We start from the raw sequence: 25,660 nt of genomic DNA on the forward strand, positions 1-25,660 counted from the left end.
AACACTAACCATAACTCTCACCCTCACCCTAGCCCTCAACCTAACCCTAATCCTAACTCTAAGCCTCATCCTAACCCTCACCCTAACCCTAACTCTGAAACTCACACTAACCCTAAACCTAACCCTAACCCTCAACCTAACCCTGACCCTCACGCTCAACTTAAGCCTACCCTAACACTCAACCTAACCCTAAACTTAACCTGAACCCTAACTCTCACCCTAACACTAACCCTAAACCTCACCCTCACCCTCACACTCACCCGCACCCTCACCCTCACAGTAACTCTAACCCTATCCAAAACCCTAACCCTAAACCTCACCCTAACCCTAACCCTAAAACTCACCCTCAACCTAGCCCTCACCCTATCCCTAATCCTAACCCTAACCCTCATCCTAACCCTCCCCATAACCCTAAAACTAACCCTCACCCTAACCCTAACCCTCATTCCCACCCTCACCCTCGGCATAATCCTAAGCCTAATCCTAAGCCTAACCCTAAAGCTAATCCTAACCCTCACACTCACCTGCACCCTCACCCTCACAGTAACTCTAAGCCTAACCCAAACCCTAACCCTAAACCTCACTCTAACCCTAACCCTAACCCTAATCGAAAACCTCATCCGAAACCTCACCTTTACCCTAATCCTACCACTAACCCTAATCCTCATCCTAACCCTAACCCTAACCCTAATCCTAGCCCTAACTCTAACACTAACCCTCAACCTAACCCTCAACCTAACCCTTACCCTAACCTTAACCCTAAAACTAACCCTAAATCTAACCCTCGACCTAACCCTCCAACTAACCCTAAACCTAACCCTAAACCTTTCCATCATGCTAACCCTAATCCTACCCCTAAACCTAAACCTCACCCTAACCCTAAACCTAACCCTCACCCTCACCCTCAAACTCACCATAATTCTAACCCTAACCCTAACAATAATACTAATCCTAACCCTAAACCTAATCCTAACCCTAACCCTAATGCTAACACTCACCCTCACCCTAACCCTAACACTCACCCTCACCTTAACCCTAACCGTCAACATAACCCTCACCCTAAACCTAACCCTAACCTTAAACCTTTCCCTAACACTAACCCTAATCTTCACCCTCACCCTAGCCCTCAACCTAACCCTAATCGTAACCCTAATCCTCATCCTAACCCTCACCCTAACCCTAAATCTAACCCTCACCCTAAACCTAGCCCTAACCCTCAGCCTAACCCGAAACTTAACCTGAATCCTAATTCTCAAGCTAACCCTAAACCTAACCCTCAACCTAAAGCTAATCCTCACCCTGACCCTCTCCCTCAACCGAACCCTAAGCCTAATCCTGACCCTAACCCTCATCCTAACCCTCCCCCTAACCATTACCCAAACAATCACCCTAACCCTAACACTCACCATCAACCTCACCCTCACCCTAACCCTAAGCCTAATCCTACCACACACTCACCCTCACCCTAACCCTAATCCTAAACCTTACCCTCACCCTCAACCTCATCCTCAGTGTAACCCTAACCCTTATCCACTCACACTCATCCTAACGCTTACCCTAATCCTAATCCTAACCCCAACCCTCACCCTCACCCTCAGCCTCACCTTAAGCTTAACTCTAAACCTAAACCTCACATTCACCCTAATCCTAACCCTAACCCTAACCCTAAAACTCACCCTCACCCTAACCCTCACCCTAACCCTAATCCTAACCCTAAAATTCATCCTAACACTCCTCATAACCCTAACTCTAACCTCACCCTAACCCTAATCCTAACCCTAACATTCATCTTAACACTCCCCATAACCCTAACCCTAACCATCATCCTAACCCTAACCCTCCCACTCACCCTCACAATCAGCCTAACCCTAAGCCTAAACTTAAACCTAACTCTAACCCTAACCCTCACCCTAACCCTAACCCTAAACCTAACACTAACCCTAACCCTAAGCCTTACCCTTAGCCTCACCCTAACCCTAACTCTAACACTAAACCTCACCCTCACATAACACCATCCCTAACCCTAACCCGCAACCTCACCCTAACCCTAACCCTAACCCTTACTCTAACCCTAAACCTCACCCGCACCCTGACCCTAAACCTGACCCTAAAACTCAACCTAACCCTAACCTTCATCCTCACCCTCAACCTCACCGTAATTCTAGCCCTAACCCTAACAATAACACTAACTCTAACCCTAACCCTAAACCTCAACCTCAGCCTCACCCTCACTGCAAACTTAACCCTAACCATAACACTAAACATAACCCTAAAACTAAGCCTAACCCTAAACCAAACTCTAATCCTCACCCCCACAATCACCCTCAGCCTAACACTAAACCTAAACCTAACCCTCACCGCAAACCTAACACTAAAAATAACCCTAAGCCTAATCCTAACCCTAAATCTAACCCTAAACCTAACCCTAATCCTCAGCCTCACCTGCACCCAAACTCAAACCTGAAACCTAACCCTCACCCTTATTCTAAGCCTAACCCTATGCCTAACCCTAAGCCTCACACTCACCCTCACCCTAACCCTAATCCTAAACCTAACCCTATCCCTAACCCTAACCCTCACCCTAACCCTCACCCTAGCCCTCACCATAAGCCTAACCCTAACCCTAAACCTCATCCTAAACCTGACACTAAACATAACCCTAACCCTCACCCTAACGTGAATCCTAACCCTCACCCTCAAGCTCGGCCTAAGCCTAAGCCTAAGCCTAAGCCTAAGCCTAACCCGCACCCTAACCCTAACCCTAACACTAACCCTAATTCTAACACTAAATCTCACCCTCACCCTAACACTAACTCTAAATGTAACACTAACCCTAACAATAACCCTAACCCTCACCCTAAACATAATCCTCACCCTAACCGTAAACCTCACCTTAACACTTATCCTCACCCTACCACTAACCCTAACCATAACACTAACCCTCACACTAACCCTAACCCTAACCCTAACCCTAACCCTAACCCTCAACCTAAACCTAACACTCACGCTCAAGGTAATTCTAAACCTAACCCTCACCCTCACCCTAACCATAACCCTCACCCTCACCCTAACCCTCACACTAACACTTACCCGCACCCTAGCCCTAACCCTAATCCTAATCCTAAACCTAAACCTAACCCTCACCCTCACCGTAACCCTAACCCTAACCCTAACAAACCCCCTAAACCTAACCCTCACCCTAACCATTACCCTCACCCTAAACCTAACCCTCACCCTAACACTTACCCTCAACTTAACACTAACCGTAACCCGAACACTAATACTCACACTAACAATAAGCATCACCCTAAACCTAAACCTCACCCTAACACTAACCCTAAACCTCAACCTAACCCTAGCCCTAACCCTAACCCTAACCCTAATCCTCAATCTAACCCTCACCCTCACACTAACCCTATCCCTATCCCTCACCCTAACCCTAACCCTCACCCTTACTGTAACCCTCACCCTCAGCCTAACCCTCACCTTTCCCTTACTGTCACCCTTACACTAACCCTCACCCTAAGCCTAACCCTGACCCTAAAACTAACTTTACCCCTAAACCTCACCCTCAACCTAATCCTAACTCTAACCCTAACCCTAACACTAAACCTCACACTAACCCTAACCCTAACCCTCACCCTCACCCTAGCCTTCACCCTAACACAAATCGTAACCCTAACCCTCAACCTAACCCTAACCCTCACCCTCAACGTAACCCTTACCCTAACCCTAACCGTCACCCTCACCCTAACCCGACTTTTAACCCTAAACTTCAACCTAACCCTAACCCTCAACCTCACCGTAACTCTTACCCTAAGCCTCACCCTAACTCTAAACTTAACCCGAATCCTACTCTCACCCTAACCCTAACACTAACTCTCACCCTAACACTAACCCTAAACCTCAACCTCAACCTATCCCTCACCCTAACCCTAATACTAACCCTAACCCTCATCCTAACCCTCCCCCTAACCCTAAATCTAACCATCACCCTAACCCTAATCCTGACCCCCCTCACCCTCAACCTAACCCTAAGCATAAGCCTATCCCTAACCCTAACCCTCACACTCACCCTAACCCTAGCCCTCACCATAACCCGAATCCTAACCCTAACCCTCATCAAAACCCTCCCCATAACCCTAACCCTAATGCTCACCCTAACCCTAACCCTGACCCTTACCCTAATCCTCAGCCTAACCCTAAGCCTAACCCTAACCCTAGTCCTAACCGCAAAACTCACACTCAATCTAACACTAATGCTAATCCTAATCCTAACCCTAACCCTCATCCTCACACTCAGACTAACCCTCACCCTAACCCTAACCCTACACCTAACACTAACCCTAACCCTGACCCTCAACCTCAGCCTCACCCTATCCCTAACTATAAACCTAAACCTCAACCTCACCCTAACCCTAACCCTAACCCTAACCCTAAACTTCACCCTAACAATAAATCTAAACCTCACCCTCACCCTAGCCCTTACCCTAACCCTCATCCTAACCCTACACCTCATCCTAATCCTTCCCCTAACCCTAAACCGCACACTCAACCTAACCCTCAGCCTAACCCTAAGCCTAAGCCTAAACCTAATCCTAACACACACACTCCCCCTCACTCTAACCCTAATCCTATACTTAACCCTAAACCTAACACACCACCTAACTCTCACAATAACCCTAACCCTAAACCTAACCTTAAATCTAACCTTGTCCGTAACCCTAACTCTAGCCCTAAAGCTCACCCTTAGCCTAATCCTAAGCCTAACCCTAATCCTAACCCTAACCCTCACCCTAATCCTAATCCTAAACTTCACCCTAACCCTCGCCCTCATCCTAAGCCTCACCCTAATCCTAACCCTAAACCTAACACTAACCCTAACCCTAACCCTCACCCTCAGACTCAACCTAACCCTAACTCTAACTCTAAACCTCACCCTCACCATAACCCCAACCCTAACCCTGACCAGAAACCTCACCCTAACACTAACACTAACCCTAACTCTAACCCTAAACCTCACCCTCACCCTAACCCTAAGCCTCACGCTAAAACTCATCCTAACCCTAACTTTCACCCTCACTCTCAACCTCACCGTAACTTTAGCCATAACCCTAAAAATAACACTAACCCTAACACTAACCCTAACCCTCACCCGCAGCCTCACCCTCACCGCAAAGTTAACCCTAACCATAACACTAACAATAACCCTAACCCTAAGCCTAAGCCTAACCCTAACTCTAATCCTCACCCCCACAGTCACCCTCAGCCTAACTCTAAGCCTAACCCTAACCCTCACCCTCACCATAAACCTAAACCTAACCCTAACCCTAAACCTAACCCTAAATCTAACTCTAAACCTACCCTAATCCTCAGCCTCACCTGCACCCTAAACTAAACCCTAACCCTAACCTTCACCCTAACTCTAAGCCTAATCCTAACCCTAAACCTAAGCCCCACCCTCACCCTCACCCTAAACCTAATCCTAAACCTAACCCTACCCCTCACCCTAACTCTAACCCTAACCCTAAACCTCATCTTAACCGTAACACTAACCCTAACTCTAACCCTAAATCTCACCCTCACCCTAACCCTAACTTTAACTCTAACCCTAACCCTAACAATAACCCTAACCCTCACCCTAACCATAGTACTCACCCTAACCATAAACCTCACCCTCACACTTACCCTCCTCCTACCCCTACCCCTAACCCTAACACTAAACCTCACACTAACCCTAACCCTAACCTACCCCTAACCCTAAACCTACACCTAACACTAACCCTAACCCTGACCCTCACCCTCAGCCTAACCCTAAGCCAAAATCTAAACCTAAACCTAACCCACACAGTCAAATTCATCCTAACCCTAATCCTAACCCTAAACCTAACCCTCAACCTAACGCTGATCCTAACCCTGACTCTAACCCTAAACCTCACCCTCACCCTCACCCTAACTCTAACCCTAACCCAAACCCTAAACCTCACCCTAAAACTAACTCTAACCCTCAACCTAACCATAACCATAAACATAAACCTTACCCTAATAATAGCCCTAACAGTAATCCTAAGCCTCACCCAAACCCTAACACTAACCCTAACTGTAAACCTCACCCTAACTCTCCCCCTAATCCCAACTCTAATCCTAAACCTCACCCGCACCCTCACCCACACAGTAACTCTAACCCTAACCCAAACAATAACACTAACCCTAAACCTAACTATCACCTTAATCCTAATTCTCAACCCCACACTCACCCTCAGCCTTACCCTAAGCCTAAGCCTAACCCTAGCCCTAACCCTCACTCTCAGCCTCACCCTAACCCTAATCCTAACCCTAAACCTATCCCTAAACTTCAACTTAACCCTCACCCTAACCCTAACAATAAACCTAAGCCTAACCCTACCCCTAACCCTCTCCCTAACTCTAAATTTAACACGAAACCTCACCCTAGCCCGTACCCTAACCCTAATCCTAACCGTAAACCTCATCCTAAAACTCACCCTAATCCTAACCCTAAACCTCACCCTCACCCTAACCCTAACCCTAAACCTCACCCTAACCCTAAACCTAATCATCACCCTCACCCTAACACTGAACTTAACTCTAACCCTAACACTAACAATAACCCAAACCCTAAACCTCACCCTAACGCTAACCATAAGCCTCACCTCACTCTAGCCCTCAGCCTAACCCTCATCCTAACCCTAAACCTCATCATAACCCTCACCCTAACCCTAAAACCCTAACCCTGACACTATCCCTAACCCTCACACTCAACCTCACGCTTGGCCTTAAGCCTAAGCCTAAGCCTAAGCCTAAGACTAACCATAACCCTCACACACACCATCACCCTAAACCTAACAAGAACCCTAACCCTAACCCTCAAACTAGCTCTCAATCTAATGCTAAATCTAACCCTAAACCTCACCTTCACCTAACCCTATACCTCACCCTCACCCTGACCCTCCGCCTAACACTAAGCCTAAGCCTAACCCCAACTCTAACCCTAACACTAAGCCTAATCCTAACCCTCAGCCTAACCCTCACCCTAACCCTCAACCTCACCCTAACCAACACCCTAAACCAAAGCCTAAGCCTAACCCTCACCCTAACCGTTACTCTAACCCTAACCCCAACCCTCACCCTCACCCTAACTCTAATGCTAACCCAAACCCTAACCCTAACTCTCACACTCACCCTCACCTTAACCCTAGTCCTAATCCTAACCTTAACCCTAACCCTCAACCTCACGCTAAGTCACAACCTAACCATAAACCTAACACTAACCCTAACCCTAACCCTAACTCTAACCCTAACCCTAAACCTAAACCTCAACCTAACCTTCACCCTCACCATTACCGTAACCATAAGCCTAATCCTAACCCTAACAATAAGCCTAACCCTAACCCTCATCCTAACCATATACTTCACACTAAATCTAACCCTCACCCTAATACATACTGTCACCCTAACCCTAACCCTAAACCTCACACTCACCCTAACCCTTACCCTAATCTTAATCCTAACCCTAAGCCTAACCCTCACCCTCACCCTAACTCTCACCCTAACACTAACCCTCACCCTCAACCTCAGCTTAATGCTAAGCCTAATCCTAAACCTAAACCTAACCCAAGCACTCACCCTAACACTATCCCTAATCGTAAACCTAACCCTAACCCTAACCCTCACCCTCATCCTAACCCTCACCCTAACCCTACCCCTAACACTAACCCTAACCCTAAACCTCACCCTAACCCTCAACCTAACCCTCACACTCACCCTAACCCTAACCCTAACACTAACCCTCACACTTACCCTCAACTTAATCCTAATCCTAATCCTAACCCTAATGCTCACCTTCACCCTAACCCTACCCCTAACACTAACACTAACTCTCACCCTAACCCTAAGTGTAACCCTACCCCTAACCATAACCCTCACACTCACGCTTGGTCTAAGCCTAAGCCTAACCCTAAGCTTAAGCCTAACCCTAACCCTCACACTGACCCTCACCGTAACCCTAACCCTATCACTAACGCTAAATCTAACCCTAAACTTCACCCTCACCCTAACCCTAACTCTAACCCTAACCCTAAACATAAACCACACCCTAACCCTAACCCTCACCCTCACCATAAATGTAACCCTAACCCTACCCTAACAATAACCCTAACCCTAACCCTAACCCTAACATTCATTCTAACCATAACCCTCACCCTAAACCTAACCCTCAAAGTAACACTTACCCTCACCCTAACACTAACCCTAACCCTAACACTAACACTCACACTAACCCTAAACATCACCCTAATATTAAACCTCACCCTAAGCCTAACCCTAACCCTCACCCTGAACCTAGCCCTCACCCTAACCCTAACCCTCATCCTCACTCTAAACCTCACACTAACCCTAAACCTAAGCATCAATCTTAACCTCACCCTCACCCTAACCCTAACCCTAACCCTAGACCTTACATTAATCCTCACACTCAGCCTAACTCTCAGCTTTACCCTTAAGGTCACTCTGACGCTAACCCTCACCCTAACCCTAACCCTCATACTAACCTTAACCCTGAACATAATCCTGAGCATCACCCTAACCCAAACCCTCACCCTCAATCCCACCAACAGCCTAACCCTAAAGCCTAAGCCAAACCCTCACACTAACCCTCACCCTCACCCTAGCCCTCACCCTAACCCTAATCCTAACCCTAAACTTATCATAACCCTAAACCTAACACTAACCCTAACCATCAGCCAAAATCTAATCCTTACCCCACTCTCACCCAGAGCCTAACCCTAAGCCTAAGCCTAAACCTATCCCTAACCCTCACACTCACCCTCACCATAATCCTAATCCTACACCTACACCTAAACCTAACCCTAAACCTCAAACTAACCCTAACCCTAACCCAAACCCTAACACTAAACCTAAGATAACCCTCACCCTAACTGTCTCTCTAACACTAACTCTAACCCTAAATCTCACCATTACCCTAACCCTAAACCTCACCCTCACCCTCACCCTCACAATAACTCTAACACTAACCCTAACAATAACCCTAAGCCTAACACTAAACCTAACCCTAACTCTCCCCCTAACACTTTTTCTAACCCTAAACCTCACCCTCACCCTAACCCTAAACCTCACCCTCACCCTCACAATCACCATAACTGTAACCCTAACCCTAACAATAAGCCTATCCCTAACACTAACCCTAACACTCACCCTCACCGTAACCCTAAACTTAACCCAAGCCCTCACCCTAAACCTAAACCTAACCCTAACCATCACCCTCAGCCTCGTCCTCACCGAAAACATAACTTAACCATAACATTAACAATAACCCTAACCCTAACCCTAATCCTAACCCTCACCCTCACCCTCACCCACACCCTAACCCTAACCCTAACCCTCACCCTAACCCAAAAACTCAACATCACCATAACCCTAACCCTAACACTCACCCTAACCCTAAACCTAACCCTAATCCTAAACCTTGCCATAATGCTAACCCTAACCCTCACACACACCCTTGCCCTCATCCTAACCCTAATCCTAACCCTAAACCTCATCCTATCCCTGACCCTAATCCTAACCCTAAACCTCACCCTAACCCTAAACCTCACCCTCACCCTCAGCCTAACCCTAAGCCTAAGCCTAACCCTAACCCTAACCTTCACACTCAACCTCACCCTAACCCTAACACTAACACTAACACTAACCCTAACCCTAACCCTCACCCTAACCCTCCCCCAACCCTAACTGTAAACCTAAAACTCACTCTCACCCTAACCCTAACTCTAACCCTTAACCTCACCCTAAAACTAACCCTAATCCTAACAGCAACCCTCAAACTAACCCTAACCACTACCTTAACCCTAAACCTCAACCTAACCCTATCCCTAACCCTCACCCTCACCCTAGCCCTCACCCTTACCCTAACCCTCGTTCTCATAATAAAACTCACTCTAACCCTAAAACTAATCCTCAATCTAACCCTCACACTCACCTGCAACCCCACCCTCAGAGTAACTCTAAACCTCATCCAAACCCTAACCATAAACCTCACTCTAACACTAACCCTAAGCCTAAACTTAACCCTCAACCTCACCCTAACCCTAACAATAACCCTAAACCTAACTCTCACCTTAACCCTCCCCCTAAACCTATATCTAACCCTAAACCTCACCCTCACACTCACCCTAACCCTAACCCTAAACCCCACCCTAAACCTAACCCTAACCCTCACCCACACCCTCACCCTCAACATAACTGTAACCCTAACCCTAACAATAACCCTAACCCTAAACCTAACCATCACCCTAACCCTAATACTCACCCCCACCCTCACGCTCAACCTAACCCTAAGCCTCAGCCTAACCCTCAACCTAAACCTGACCCTCACCCTCAACATAACCCTTACCCTAACCCTCAACCTAACACTAAACTTAACCCGAACCCTAACTCTCACCCTAACCCTAACCCTAACCCTCACCCTAAACCTAAAGCTAAAGCTCACCCTTAGCCAAGCCCTCACCCTAAAACTAATCTTAATCCTAACACTCTTCCTAACGCTCCCCCTAACCCTTACCCTAGCCCTCACCCTAACCCTAACCCTCACCTTCAACCTCACCCTCAGCCTAACTCTAAGCCTAACCCTAAACCTAACCCTAACACACACCCTCACCCTCACCCTAACCCTAATCCTAAACCTAACCCTAACCCTAACCCTAACCCTACTACTCTCACCCTAACCCTAACCCTACTACTCTCACCCTAACCCTAACCCTAACACTCACCCTAACCCTAACTCTAAACCTAAACGTCACCGTCACCAAAAAGCTAACTCTAACCCTAACGCAAACGCTAAACCTCAACCTAACCCTTACCCTATCACTCACCCTCACCCTCACCATAAACTTAACACTAAACCTAACTCTAACAAGAATCCTAACCCTAATCCTAGCCGTCAATCCTAACCATAAACCTCACCCTAACCCAAAACCTGACGCTAACACTTACCCTCACCCTAACATTAACCTAACCCCAACACGAACCCTCAAACTAACCCGAACCCTAACCTCACCCTAACCCTAACCCTAACCCTAACCCTCATCCTAACCCTAACCCTAACCCTAAAACTCACCCTAACCCTAAACTTCACCCTCACCCTCAACCTCACCGTAATTCTAGCTCTAAACCTAACAATAGCCCTAACCCTAACCCTAACCCTAACCCTCACCCTCAGCCTCACCCTCACAGCAAACTTAACCGTAACCATAACACTAACAATAACCCTAATCCTAAGCCTAACCCTAAACCTAATTCTAATCCTCACCCACACAGTCACCCTCAGCTTAACCCTAAACCTAAACCTAACCCTCACCATAACCCTAACCCTAACCATAACCATAACACTAACTCTAACCCTAAACCTAACCCTAAATCTAACCCTAAACCTAACCCTAATCCTCAGCCTCACCTGCACCCTAACCCAAACCCTAACGCTAACCCTTACCCTAACTCTAAGCCTAACCCTAACCCTAACCCTAAGCCTCACACTCACCTTCACCCTAACCCTAATCCTAAACCTAACCCTATCCCTAACGCTAACCCTAACCCTCACCCTAGCCCTCAACCTAACCATAACCCTAACCCTAAACTTCATCCTAAACCTGACACTAAACATAAACCTAAACCTCACCCTAACCGGAACCATAACCCTCACCCTCATGCTCGGCCTAAGCCTAAGCCTAAGCCTAAGCCTAACCCTAACCCTCACCCTAACCCTAACCCTAACACTAAACCTAACTCTAACCCTAAATCTCACCCTTACCCTAATACTAACTCTAGCCCTACCCTTAACCTTAACAATAACCCTAACCCTCACCCTAACCATAATCCTCACCCTAACCCTAAACCTCACCCTAACACTTACCCTCACCCTACCACTTACCCTAACACTAACACTAATCCTCACACTAACCCTAACCCTAACCTCACCCGAAACCTAACCCTAACCCTCAACCTAACCCTAACCCTCACAGTCAACGTAACCCTAAGCCTAAACATGACCCTCACCCTAACCATAACCCTCACCCTAACCCTCACCCTAACACTTACCCTCACCCTAACACTAACCCTAATCCAAATCCTGACTCTAACCCTAACCCTCACCCTCACCGTAATGGTAACCCTAACCCTAAACCTAACAAAAACCCTAATCCTAACCCTAACCCTCACCCTAAACATAAGCCTCACCCTAAACCTAACCCTCACCCTAACACTTATCCTCACCTTATCACTAACTGTAATCTGAACACTAAGCCTCACACTTACTCTAACCATCACCCTAAACCTAAACCTCAACATAACACTAACGCTAAACCTCAACCTAACCCTAGACCTAACCCTAACCCTAACACTCATCCTGACGGTAAACCTAGCACTAACCTTAACACTAATCCTCAATCTAACCCTCACCCTCACCCTACCCATAACCCTAACCCTCAACCTAACCCTAACCCTCACACTCAGCCTAACCCTCACCTTAACCTTACTGTCACCCCCACCCTAACCCTCACCCTAATCCTAACCCTCACCCTAACACTAACTCTACACCTAAATCTCACCCTCACCCTAATCGGAACTCTAACCCTAAACCTATCACTAATACTTACACTAACCCAAACCCTAACGCTCACCCTTAACCTCACCCTCAGCTTAACCCTAAGCCTAAGCCAAACCCTTACCCTAACCCTCACCCTAATCTTAGCCCGCAGCCTAACACAAATCCTAACCCTAACCCTCAACCTAACCCTAACCCTCACCCTCACAGTAACCCTTACCCTAACCCTAACCCTCACCCTCACCCTAACCCTAATCTTAACCCTAAACCTCAACCTAACCCTAACCCTCATCCTATCCCTCCCTGTAACTCTTAACATAACCCTCGCACTAACCCTAACCCTCACCCTCAACCTCACCATCAGCCTAACACTAAGTCTAACGCTAAACCTAACCCTAACACACACATTCACCCTCACCCTAACCCTAATGCTAACCCTAAACCTCACCCTCACCCTCACCGTCAATGTAACCCTAAGCCAAACCCGAACCCTAACCCTAACACTGACATTCACTCTAACCCTTATCCTAATCCTAATACTAACGCTAACCCTAACCCTCAACCTCAGCCTCATCTTAACCCTAACTCTAACCGTAAACCTCACCCTCACCCTAACCCTAAATTTAACCTAACTTTAAACCACACCCTAACCCTAACCCTAAACCTCACCCTCACCATAGCCCTCACCCTATCCCTAATCCTAACACTAACCCTCATCCTAACTCTCCCCATAACCTTAACCCTAACCCACATCCTAACCCTAATCCTCACCCTCACCCTAAACCTCAGCTTAACACTAACCGGAACCCTAACCCTCATACTCACCCTAACCCTAACCCTATTCCTAATCCTAAACATAACCCTAACCCTCACCCACAGACTAACCCTCACCCTAACACTAACCCTAAACCTAACACTAACCCTAACCCAAAACCTCACCCTCAGCCTCAACCTAACCCTAACTCTAACCCTAAACCTCACACTCACCCTAACCCTAACCCTAACCCTAACCCTCAAACTCAACCTCACCCTCAGCCTAACCCAAAGCCTAACCCTAAACCTAACCCTAACACACAAACTCACCCTCACCCTAGCACTGTGCCTAACCCTAATCCTAAACCTAACCCTCATCCTAACCCTCACCCTAAACCTAACCATCAACCTCACCCTAATCCTCACCCCAACCCACACCCTCAGCCTAACCCTAAGCCTAAGCCTAACCCTAACCCTAACCCTCACACTCACCCTCACGCTAATCCTAATCCTAAACCTAACCCTAAACCCCAAGCTAACCCTCACCCTAACCTTAACCCTAACATTAACCCTAACCCTCAACCTAACCCTCCCCCTAACCCTAAATGTAACCCTAAAACTCACCCTAACCCTAACCCAAATCCTAACCCTAACCCTCACCCTAACACTAACCCTCACGCTCACCGTAACCCTAACCCTCATCCTAACCCTAACGCTAACCGTAAACCTCACCCAAACACTAACGCTAACCCTCATCCTCACCCTAGCCCTCATACTACACATAATCCTAACCCTAACCTTAACGCTCATTGTAACCCTCACCCTAACCCTAATGCTAACAATAACCATAACCCTAACCATAACCATCACCCTAACCCTAATCCTCACCCCCACCGTGAAACTCAGCCTAACCCTAAGCCTCAGCCTAACCCTCAACCAAACCTCACACTGACCCTTACACTAACCCTAGTCCTAAATGTAACCCTATCGCTAATCCTCAACCTAACCTTAACCCTCACCCTCACCCTAACTCTAACCCTAACCATAACCCTGTCCAGCAGCCTCATCCTCACTGCAAACTTAACCCTAACCATAAAACTAACAATAACCCTAACCCTAACCATAATCATAACCCTAATCCTCACCCCTACCCTCACCTCAGCCTAATCCTAACTTAACCCTAACCCTAACCCTAACCCTCACCATAACCCTAACCCTCAAACTCACCCTCACCCTAACCCAAATCCTATACCTAACCCTGTCCTTACCCTAAAACTCACCCTCACCCTAGCCCTCACCCTAAACCTATTCCTAACCCTACACCTCATCCTAAAACTCACGCTAACCCTAAACCCTAAATCTCACCCTAAACTGAACCCTATCCCTCCCCCTCATGCTCGGCCTAAGGCTAAGCTTAAGCCTAAGCCTAAGCCTAACCCTCTCCCTATCCCTAACTCTAACACTAACCCTAAATCTAACCATAAAACTCACCCTCACCCTCACCCTAACTCTAACACTAACCCGAAAGCTAAACCTCATCCTAAACCTAACCCTAAACCACACCCTCACCCTCACCGTAACCATATAACCCTAACACTAACAATAACCCTAACCATAACCCTAACCCTCACCCTAACCATAACCCTCATCTTAACCTTAAACGTCACCCTAATATTTAGCCTCAACCTAACACTAACCCTAACGCTAACACTACCGCTCACACTAACCCTAACACTAATCCTCAATCTAACCCTCACCCTCACCCTAACCCTAAACCTAACCCTCACCCTAACAATAACCCTCATCTTTACTGTAACGCTCACCCTCAGCCTAACTCTCATCTTTACCCTTATTGTCACCCCCACCCTAACACTCACCCTAACCCTAACCCTCACCCTAACCCTCACTCTAAACCTATATCTAACCCTAAACCTCACCCTCACCCTCACCCTAATTCTAACACTAACCCTAACACTAAACCTCACCCTAACACTAACCCTAACCCTCACCCTCATCCTCAATGTAACCGTAACCCTAACAATAAACCTAACAATAATCGTGACCCTAACCCTAACCCTCAACCTAACCATAACCCTCACCCTAACCCTAAACATCACCCTAACACTTACACTCACACTACCACTAACCCTAACCCTAACACTAACCCTCACACTAACCCTACCCTCACCCTAATTCTAAACCTGATCCTAACCCTAACCCCCCTAACCCTCAAACTAGCCCTCACCCTAACCCTAAGTCCTACCCTCACCCTCAACCTAACCCTAACCCTTATCCTCACCCTAAACCTCACACTAACCCTAACTATAACCCTAATCCTCAATCTAACCCTCACCCTAACCCTAACCCTAACCCTAACCATCAACCTAACCCTATCCCTAACCCTAACTCTAATCCTAAACCTCACCCTCACCCTTACCCTAACCCTAACCCTAAAACTCACCCTGACACTAAACTTCATCCTCACCCTCAACATCACCGTAATTCTAGCCCTAACACTAAAAATAACACTAACCCTAACCCTAACTCTAAACCTCACCTTCAGCCTCACCCTCACCACAAAATTAACGCTAACCATAACACTAACAATAACCCTACCCTAAGCCTAAGCCTAAGCCTAAATCTAATCCTAACCCCCACCTTCACCCTGATCCTAAACCTCACACTAACCCTAAAATTAATCCTCAATCTAAACCACACCCTCAACCTAAACCTAACCATAACCCTCACCCTAATGCTAACACTCACCCTTACCGAAATCCTCACTCTCAGCCTAACCCTCAACTTTAACCTTACTGTCACCCTCACCCTAACCCTCACACTAACCCTAACCCTCATCCTAACCCTAACACTAACCCTCACCCCCTATTAAACCTCACCCTAACCCTAACTCTAACACTAAACCTAACCCTAACCCTAACCCAAAACCTCACCCTAACTCTAACTCTAACCCTAAACCTCACGTTGACCCTAATCCTAACCTTATCGTTAATCCTAAACCTCACCCTAAACCTAAACCTTACCCTAACACTTACCCTCAACCTAACAGTAACACTAATACTAACACTAACCCTCACACTAACGCTAACCATCACCCTAAACCTAACGTCACCCTAACCCTAACCCTAACCCTCATCCTAACACTCACCCTAACCGTAACCCTAAACATCACCCTAACCCTAACCCTCACCCTCACCTTTAGCCTCAGCCTAACCCTAAGCCTAAGCCTAAAACTAACCCTAAACCTCACACTCACCATAGCCCTCACCCTAACCCTAATCCTAACTCTAACCCTCATCCTAACCCTCAACCTAACCATAACCAGAACCATCACTCTAAACCTAATCCTCATCCCCACCCTCACCTTCAGCCTAACCCTAAGCCTAAGCCTAACCCTAACCCTAACCCTCATATTCACCCTCAGCCTAACCCTAATCCTAACACTAACCTTAAACCTAAGCCTCAACCTAACCCTCACCCTAACCCTAACCCTAACCCTAACCCTCACCATCACTTTAGTCCTCACCCTAACCATCAGCTCAAAACTAACCCACATCTTCACCGTAACCCAAACGCTAACCCTGACCCTAACCCTACCCCTACCCCTAACCCTAAACCTGACCCTAATCCTAACGCTAACCCTCACCCTCACCTTAGCCCTCACCCTAACCCTAATTGTAACCCTAAACCTCATCCAAAACCTTACCCTCACCCTAACACTAAGCCACACGCTAACCCTAATCCTAATTCTAACCCTCACCTTAAACCTACCCCCGACCCTCACCCTAACCATAACCCTCACCTCAACCTCACCCTCAGCCTAACACTAAGCCTAACCCAAACCCTAAACCTAACCCTCACACTCACCCTCACCCTAACAGTAATCCTAACACTAACTCTAACCCTAACCCTAAACCTCAACCTAACCCTCACCCTAACCCTAACCCTAAAACTAACCCTAACCCTAACCCACACCCTAACCCTCCCGCTAAACATAACTCTAAATCTAAACCTCACACTCACCCTAATCCAAATCCTAACCTTGACCCTAAATCTCACCCTAACCCTAACCCTAACCCTCACCCTCACCCTCACCATAACCCTAACCCTCACCATAACCCTAACACTAAACCTCACCTTAACACTAATTCTAACCCTCACCCTCACCCTAGCCCTCACTCTAAAAATAAACCTAACCCTAATCCTCATCCTAACACTCACCCTAACCCTAAACCTAACCCTCACCCTAACCCTAATCCTAAACATAATCCTCACTCTAACCCTAACCGTAACCCTCACCGTAACCCTAACCCTCATCCTAACCCTCACCCTAACCCTAAACCTCACCCTAACACTAACCCAAATCCTCACCCTCACCCTAGCCCTCACCCTAACCACCATTCTAAACCTAATCCTCATCCTAACTCTCACCCTAAACCTAATCCTAACCATCACCCTATCCCTAATACTAACCCAAAACTTCAACCTACCCCTAGGCCTCACCTTCGCTGTAACCCTAATCCTAACCCTCACCCTAACCCTAAACTTAACCCGAACCATAATTCTCACCCAAATGATAACCCTAAGCGGAATGCTTACCCTAACCCCTCACCCTCACCCTCAGCTTAATGCTAAGCCTAACCCTAACCCTAAGCCTAACACAAGCACTCACACTAACACTAACCCTAATCCTAATCCTAACCCTAACCCTAACCCTTACCCTCATCCTAACCCTCACCCTAACCCTAACACTAACACTAACCCTAACCCTAACTCTAACACTAACACTAACCCTCAACCTCACCCTAACCCTCACCCTCACCCTCAGCTGAACCCAAAGCCAAAGCCTAACACTAACCCTAACCCTCACCCTCACACTATCCCTCACCATAACCCTAACTGTAACACTAACCCTAACCCTAACACTCACACTAACCCTAAACCTAACCCTAACTCTAACCCTAAACCCTACCCTGACCCTAACCCTAACCCTAACCCTAACCCTAACCCTAACCCTAACCCTAACCCTAACCCTAACCCAAAACCGAACCCTAACCGTATCCCTAACCCGAGCACATACCCTAACCCTAATCTTAACCCTAACCCTCACTCTAACCCTCACTCTAAACATAAACCATACCCTAACCCTAAATCTAACCCTCAACTTCACCCTCAGCCTCAGCCTAACACTAACCCTAACCCTAAGCCTCACACTCACAGTCACAGTAACACTAATCCTAACACTAACCCCAAACCTAACCCTAAAACTAACCCTAACCCTAACCCTCACCCTAAACCTCACTCTAAACCTAACCCTAACCATAAAACTCACCCTCACCCTAACCCTAATCCTAACCCTAACAATAACACTAACCCTCACACTCACCCTCACCTTAAACTTAATACTAATCCTAACCCTCAACCTAACTGTCACCCTAACTAGAACCCTAACCCTAACACTAACACTAAACCTAATCCTCAACCCCACCCTCACCCTCAGCCTAACCCTAAGCCTGTCCCTATCACTAACCCTAACTCTAACCCTAAACCTCACCATCACCCTAACGCTATCTCTAAACCTAACCCTAAACCTCACCCGGACCCTAACACTAACCCTCACCAGCACACTCAGCCTCACCGTAACTCTAACCCTAACCCTAATAATAACAATAACCCTAAACCTAACGATCACCCTAAACCAAATCCTCACCCCCACCCTCACCCTCAGCCTAACCCTAAGCCTAAGCCTAACCCTAACACTAACCCTCACCCTCACTCTCACCCTAACCCTAATCCTAACCCTAACCCTATCCCTAAACCTCAACCTAACCCTCACCCTCACCCTAATGCTAGCACTAAACCTAACCCTAACCCTCACCCTAACCCTCCCCCTAACCTGAACTCAAACCCTAAACCTCACCAGCACCCTTACACTAAACCTAACCCTAACCCTAAACCTCACCGTAAACCTCACCCTAATGTCACCCTCACCCTCACTCTCAATGTGAGCGTAACTCTAACCCTAAACCTAACAATAACAGTAACCCTAACCCTAACAATAACCATAAAACCCTCACCCTGTGCCTCATCCTCACCGCAAACTTAACTCTAACCATAACACTAAAAATAACCCTAAACATAACCCTAAGCCTAAGCCTTAGCCTAACCCTAACCCTAAACCTCACCCTAACCCTAACCCTAACCCTAAAACTAACCCTAACCCTAACACAAAACCTAACCCTAGCCCTAACCCTAACACTAAAACTCATCCTAACCCTCACCCTAAACCTAACCCTAATCCTCACCCTAACCCTAACCCTTACCCTCACCCTCACTCTCGGCCAAAGCCTAAGCCTAAGCCTAAGCCTAACCCGAACTCTAAACCTCACCCTAACCCTCACCTTATACCTAACCCTAACACTAACCCTAAATCTAACCCTAAACCTCACCATCGCCCTAACCCTAACTCTAACCCTAAACCTAAAACTAAACCTCACCCTAAACCTAAATCTAACCCTCACCCTCAACCTCACCTTAAACCTAACCCTAACCCTAACAATAAACCTAACACTAAACCTAACCCTCACCCTCACCATAACCCTCAAAATAACCCTAACCCTCAATCGAACCCTCACCCTCACCCTAACCCTAACCCTAACCCTCACCCTAACCCTAACCCTAAACGTAAAACTTACCCTCACCTTAACCCTCAGCCTAAATCTAAGCCTAAACCTAACCCTAACCCTCACACTCATCCTCATCATAACAGTAATCCTAATCCTAAGCATAACCCTAACCATAAACCTCAACCTAACCCTCACCCTAATCCTAACCCTAACAATAACCCTAGCCCTAACCCTCAACCTAACCCTCCCCCCTACCCTAAGTCGAACTCTAAACCTCACCCTCACCCTAACCCTCACCCTATCCCTAAACCTCATCCTAACCCTCCCCTTCACCGTAACCCTAAACCTAACCCAAACCCTCACCCTACTCCTAAACCTAACCCTAACCCTAACCTGAACCCTAAACCTCACCCTAACCCTAAACCTAACCCTCAACCTCAACCTCACCCCAACCGTAAACTTAACCTTAACCATAACACTAACAATAACCCTAACTCCACCCCGAATACTAACCCTCACCCTCACCCAAAACTTAACCATCACCCAAACCCAAACCCTCACCCTAACACTTACCCTCATCCTAACACTAACCCTAACCCAAACCCTAACCCTAAACCTAAACCTCGACCGAACCCTCAGCCTCACCCTATCCCTAACACTAACCCTAAACCTAACCCTCACCATAACCCTCCCCCTAAACCTATATCTAACCCTAAACCTCATCCTCACCCTACCCTAACCCTAGACCCCACCCTAACCATAACCCTAACCCTCACCCACACCCTCACCCTCACCATAACACTAACCCTAACCCTAACAATAAGCCTAACCCTAAACCTAATCATCACTCTAACCCTAATACTCACCCCCGTCCTAACCCTCAACCTAACCCTCACACTCACCCTCACCCTAACCCTAGTCCTAAAGTTAACCCTATCTCTAAACCTCAAACTAACAATCACCCTCAAACTAACCCTAACAGTAACCCTAACCCTAAATCTCACCGTAACCCTCCCGCAAACCTAACTCTAACCCTAAACCTCACCCTCACCCTAACCCTAACCCTAACCTTAATCCTAAAACTAACCCTAACCCTAACCCTCAACCCCACCCTCAACCTCACTGTAACTCCAACCGTAACCCTAACAATAACTGTAACACTAACCCTAACCCACACCCTAACCATAACCCTCACCCTCACCCTCAGCCTCACCCTCACTGCAAACTTCACCCTAACAATAACCCTAACAATAACCCTAACCCTAACCCTAACCATACCCTAATCCTCAGCCCCACCATAACCCTCAGCCTAACCCTAACTTAACCCTAACCCTAACCCTAAACCTAACGTTCACCGTAACCCTAACCCTAACCCTAACACAAAACCTAACCTCACTGTAACCATAACCGTAACCCTAACCCTAACACAAACCATAACCCTAAACCAAACCCTAAACCTAAACCTAATCCTCAGCCTCACCCTCACCCTAACCCAAAACATAACCCTAACCATCACCCTACCCCTAAGCCTAACCCAAACCTAACCCTCACACTCACCCTCACCCTATCCCAAATCCTATACATGACCCTATCCTAACCCTAACCCTCACCCTAACCCTCATCCTAGCCCTCACACTAAACCTAATCCTAACCCTAAACCTCATCCTAACACTCACGCTAATCCTAACCCTAAACCTCACCCTAACCCGAACCCTAACCCTCCCCCTCATGCTCGGCTTAAGCCTAAGCCTAAGCCAAATCCTAACACTAACCCTCACCCTATCCCTAACCCTAACACTAACCTTAACTCTAACCCTAAACCTCACCCTCATCCTAAGCCTAACTCTAACATGAACCGAAACCTAAACCTCATCCTAACCTTAAACCTAACCCACACCCTCACCCTCACCGTACCCGTATAAACCTAACCCTAACAATAACCCAAACCCTAACCCTAACCCTCACCCTAACCCTATCCCTCAGCCTAATATTTACCCTCACCTAACGCTAACACTACCGCTCACTCTAACCCTAAAAATCACCCTAAACCTCACCCTAACCCTAATTCTACGCCTAAACTTTACCCTCACTCTAACCCTAACTCTAACTCTAACACTAACACTAAACCACATCCTAAACTAACCCTAACCCTCACCCTCAACCTCACCGTAACCGTAAACCTAACCCTAAACCTAACAATAACCATAAACCTAACCCTAACCCTCAGCATAACCATAACCCTCACGCTAATCCTATCCCTCAACCTAACACTTACCCTCACCCTAACACTAACCCTAACCCTAACACTAACCCTCACACTAACCCTAACCCTCATCCTAAACCTAAATCTCATCCTAACCCTAACCCTAACTCTAAACCTAAACCTCACCCTCACCCTAACCCTAACACTAACCCTAAACTGAAACCTAAACCTCAACCTAACCCTAACCCTCACCCTCACCCTCACCCTCAACATAACCCTAACCCTAACCCTAACCCTAAAAATAACCCTAACCCTAACCCTAACCCTCATCCTAACCATAACCTTCACCCTAACCCTAACCCTCACCCTAACACAAACCCTAACCATAACACTAACCCTCACACTCACCCTAACAATCACCCTAACCATAAACCATACCCTAACCCTAACTCTCACCCTCACCCTAGCCCTCACCCTAACCCTAACGCTCATCCTCACCCTTAACCTCACACTAATCCTAACACTAATCATGAATCTAACCCTCACCCTCACCTTAATCCTAACCCTCACCAGTACCATAACCCTCACCCTCATCCTAAACCTCACCTTTACCCTTACGGTCACCCTCACCCTAACCCTCACCATAGCATAAATCCTCATCCTAACCCTCACCATAACGGCAACCCCAACCACCACCCTAACCCTAACCCTCACCCTCACCCTCAGCCTAAGCCTAATGCTAAGTCTAAGCCTAACCCTAAACCTAACCCTCACCCTCAACCTTGCCCTCACCCTAACCCTAATCCTAACCCTAACCCTCATCCTAACCCTTAACCTAACCATAGCCCTAACCATCATACTAAACCTAATCCTCATCCCCACCCATACCCTCAGCCTAACCGTAAGCCTAAGCCAAACCCTAACCCTAACCCTCACATTTACCCTCACTTTCAACGTAATCCTAAACCTAAACATAACCCTAACATTAAACCTCAAACTAACCCTCACCCTAACCCTATCACTAACACTAACCATAACACTCAACCTAACCCTCCCCCTCACCTTAACTTTAACCCTAAACCTCACCCTCACCCTAACCATAATCCTAAACTTAAACCTCACCCTAACCCTGATCCTAACCCTCACCCTCACCCTCATTCTTACTGTAACTCTAACCCTAACCTTAACTATAACACTAACCCTAAACCTAACCCAAACCCTGAACCTCACCCTAACTCTAAACCTAACATAAACCCTCACCCTAATCCTAATCCTAACCCTCAGCCTCACCTTAAACTTAACCCTAAACCTCACCCTAAACCTAACCCTAACCCTCACCCTAACTCTAGTCCTCCCCCTAAAACTAATGCTAACCCTAAACCTCATCCTATCACTCACCCTAACCCTAAAACACTAACACTAACACTCAACCTCACCCTCATGCTCTGCCTAAGTCTCCGCCTCAGCCTAAGACAAACCCTGACCCTCACACTCACCCTCACCCTAACCCTAACCCTAACCCTAACACTAACCCTAACCCTAACCCTCACACTAACCCTCACCCTAACTATAACCCTAAACCTCACCCTCACCCTAACCCTAAATCTCACCCTGACCCTCACACTCTGCCTAACATTAAGCCTAACCCTAACCCCAACTCTAACCCTAACACTAAACCTAATCCTCACCCTACACCTCACCCTAAACCTAACCCTAAGCCTCACACTCACCTTAGCCCATACACAAACCCTAAGCATAAGCCTAACCATCACACTAACCCTCACTCTAACCCTAACCCCAACACTCACCCTAACCGTAACCCTCACCCTCAACCTCATCCTAACTCTAACCCTAACCCTAACCCTTATCCTAACCCTCACACTCACACTAACCCTAACCGTAACCCTAATCCTAAACCTCACCCTAAACCTAAACTTTACCCTAACACTTACCCTCACCCTAACATTAACACTAACCCTAACACTAACCCTCACACTAACGCTAACAATCACCCTAAACCTAAACCTCACCCTATCCCTAAAGCTAACCCTCACCTTCACCCTAGCCCTCAACCTAACCCTAACACTCATCCTGACACTAAACCTCACACTAACCCAAACACTAATCCTCAACATAAACCTCACTCTCACCCTAACACTAACCCCGACCTTCACACTAACCATAACCCTCATCTCAATCTCACCCTCAGTCTAACACTAAGCCTAACCCAAACGCTAACCCTAACCCTCACACTCACCCTCACCCTAACCCTAATCCTAACCCTAACACTCACCCTAACCATAACCCTAAAACTAACCCTAACCCTAACCCTCACGCGAACCCTCCCCCTAACCCTAACTCTAACCCTAAACCTCACACTCACCCTAACCCAAATCCTAACCCTGACCCTAAACCTCAATCTAACCCTAATCCTAAACCTGACCCTTACCCTCACCCTCACCCTCACCGTAACTCTAACCTTAAACCTCACAATAACGTTAATCCTAACCCTAAACCAAACCCTAACCCTAATCCTATACCTAAACCTCACCCTCAGTCACACCGTCTCTGCAAAGGTAGCCAGAACAATAACACTTACAATAATCCTAACTGGAACCCTAATCCTAACCCTCACCCTCACCCTAACCTTCATCCTAACGCTAAACCTCACCCTAAACCTAAGCCTCACCCTTACCATAACCATGACCCTCACCCTAACCCTAACTATAACTCTCACCCTAACACTAACTCTAACCCTAAATCTCAGTCTCACCCTCACCCTATCACTCACCCTCACCCTCACCCTCACCTTAACGCAAAGCCAAAGCCTAACGCTAACCTTAACCCTCACCCACACACTATCCCTCACCATAACCCTAACTGTAACACTAACCTTAACCCTAACACTCACACTAACCCTAACCCTAACCCTAACTCTAACCCTAACCTCACCCTGACCCTAACTCTAACCCTAACCCTAACTGAAAATCTCATCCTAACCCTAACCCTAACACTCAACATCACCCTCAATCTCACCCTTACCTTAACCTTAACCCTAACCCTAACCCTAAGAATAACCCTAACCCTAAACCTAACCCTAAACCTCAACCTCACCGTAACTCTAACCATAACCCAAACCCTCACCCTAACCCTAACTCTGAAACTAAAACTAACGCTAAACGTCACCCTAACCCTAAACCTAACCCTAACCCTCATGCTAGCACATACCCTAACCCTAATCCTAACCCTAACCCTAAATCTAACCCTCACACTCACCCTCAACTTAACCTTAATCCTAATCCTAACCCTAACCCTTACCCTAACCCTAACTCTAACCCTAACCCGAACCCTAACCCTAACCCTAATCCTCAACCCCACCCTCACCCTCAGCCTAACCCTAAGCCTATCCCTAACATTAACCCTAAC

Source organism: Dipodomys merriami, unplaced genomic scaffold (genome assembly GCF_024711535.1).
Source record: "Dipodomys merriami isolate MVZ:Mamm:240054 unplaced genomic scaffold, mDipMer1.0.p SCAF_74, whole genome shotgun sequence".
Taxonomy (NCBI): Eukaryota; Metazoa; Chordata; class Mammalia; order Rodentia; family Heteromyidae; genus Dipodomys; species Dipodomys merriami.